Genomic DNA, 2,537 nt, shown 5'->3' with positions numbered 1-2,537 from the left:
TATATATCTTCAGCAAGTTACCGTTTTTTATCCCTTACAAATGGAGTCCCCCCACCTGTCCCTCAGTGAGGTCTAGAAGCAGAAGATCTATATCTTATCATTCAGCAAAGATGCTGCTACATCATGGCTGTACATCTTATTTGGCATTTGACCAATTAGATGAGCCCTTGAATGATATACTGTAGAGTTAAGTTTAAAAAAAAGGTAACAAGTCAAGGAAAAGAGGTAAAAAGCTCATTGAAATATTAAAAGTAAAGTTAATAGTTAATAAGCCTAGTTAACAATTATATTTAGAATTATAAACTAAAAAATGTAATTGCAAGTATCAGCAATAATGCCTCTAGGGCTATGTTGGACCAAAAACAATCTGTTTCGTTTATTCTCAGTGTTTTTTATTAATTTGTTATAGAAGCACTTTTTTAATTTTTCTTAATATATTCGGGCAAGTTGGCGTTTCTTGTTATTACATTGATATACATTTTTGCAATTTAAATGTCAATTTTTAAGGTAATAAGGTCTTTTTATGGATTCCAATAACACTATTGGTTTGAAATTTGGATTTTCAAAGTATTTCACTGAGTCCCCTATAAAGGGTTAAACACGATTAGTTTTTATAGTAAAAGTTATTTGAAAGACTGATGGTCCTGATTAACAGCTCTGAAGCAGCAGTTATTTTCTCTGGGCTTCAGGGGCTGGTAGGAGTCTTTAGGAGCTGTTAGAAACTGTGGTTCTCATCTGAAGCTTGCAGCTTGTCCTTGTTTGGCTGTATTAGAGCCACTTCTCTCCTGGTTCACCCAAGGAAAACCCACTGCATAGAAAGCTTTTCCTAACAGCTACTGCTCTGTGCTTTCTGTGTTCAGGTCAAGGGTGTAACTTTGTAATGAAAGTTGGTGGGGTCACTTGAGTCGACCCAAAAACTTTCAGTAGATTTTTGTATTTGCCAAAAATGTGCACAAACATATATTTATTCAATGTTTTCCTATTGTTGAAAACACAGGTGTTTATATTTATAGGTATTTAGACAGATGCCTTTTAGTGCATTATTTATAAAGCACTAAAAAACATTAATGCTGCTGAAGATTCTTAGTCATCCAAGTCATAGTTATTCCAATAAAAACGTAAAAAACTTGTTTCCAAGTTTGAAGATGTTTTGCTTCCCATCCAGAAAGCTTTTTCAATTCAAAATATAAGGAATAGAGTTGAGTTCGAGGTTTTATACAGTATCTCATCAAAAAACTTGTTTTTGTTTCAAAAACATCCTTTTTTTTTTGCATGTTTTCAAAAGTAAATAATTCTGGACACATGTGGCGAAATAGTTGCGTTTTCATTACAAGTGTGTACTGAACTTAGTCAACTATTTGTTAACAGAAAGAAAATTACTATTGGAGTGTTTATATTAAAGAAATGCAGTTAAAATTGTATGAATTAAGGCTGTTCAAACATTAAAAGATATGTTAACATCTTCCTCCTACTTTTTGCAGCAACATACAAGTTGAAGGCTTAGATGAAGACAATGGTTTTGCTAACTCTGAAAGTTGAACTGGATCAAAGCAGTCTAAACTTAGTTCAGATTTAACCCTCCAGAGATAAACCAATCATAGATAGAAGAGTGCTAATGATCTTATTTTTAATAAGATCAATATTATTTATAAAGATCCCATAAAATCATTACTGCTAAGAGCAGGTGGAATGGATGGTTCAACAGAGCTATGGCTCTGGGTGAGCTTGGCAACTGTATTCAAAATATATCTATGAGTAGCTTTCTACTTCTAATGTTTGTGTTTTTCAAAGGGGCTGCATTGTCTAAGGCACCAACCCCTGCTATGTATGCACCAAATGTGTGGTGAGTGTTTCAGGACAAGGCTGTGGGGATGCACCTGGTCGGTTTACTGGGATTCAAATTTCACTTGGAATTTTCCTCAAAGCAGATGTCTTTTACTTTGCCACTGTGTCTCTCTCCCTGTCTCACTCATGAGATTACAGTCAACATTTTCTAAAAGGTCCTAAAACCTTCCGAATCCTAAAACCTTCCCGAATGACATTTATCAATCCTCCGTCTCCCCAGTCTGGCTGCTAGTATGGGTATGTGGAAAATGGCCGGCGACGAGAGGTTCGCGCTCCTCCAGCTTTTCTGCGGTATAGCAGGAAGGCTAGGGGCCTCGACTAACAGAAAGGGGGGGAAAAGGTGAGAGCTGCTAGCTCAGAGAGAAGCAGTGCTCGGATAAATTATTATGAAATTGAAGTAATCTCTGAAAATTAAGTTTCGCTCCTACTGTAGCTGTGAAATAACACATGGAATGGTCTATTTGAAACAGGAGACATCCTTTTTTTATTGAACGCTGTGAAAATTGCAGGGAGGACTATCACAAAGCAATTCAAACTAAATATCTCATACAAACACTCCTGAATACAACTCAGTCTTCTTCAGATATATATTCATTATATACAAATCCTGAAGCTTTATAAGCTCACGTCGAAAAAATTAGGTAAAAGTAAAAGTTTCGTGAAGAAAAAACGTTCCTGTAGTGTTTTATTTA

The sequence above is a fragment of the Cyprinodon variegatus genome, unplaced genomic scaffold, assembly GCF_000732505.1.
Source record: "Cyprinodon variegatus isolate N-32 unplaced genomic scaffold, C_variegatus-1.0 Scaffold239, whole genome shotgun sequence".
Taxonomy (NCBI): Eukaryota; Metazoa; Chordata; class Actinopteri; order Cyprinodontiformes; family Cyprinodontidae; genus Cyprinodon; species Cyprinodon variegatus.
The sequence above is the reverse complement of the archived record's forward strand: the minus strand, read 5'-3'. Positions refer to the sequence as shown.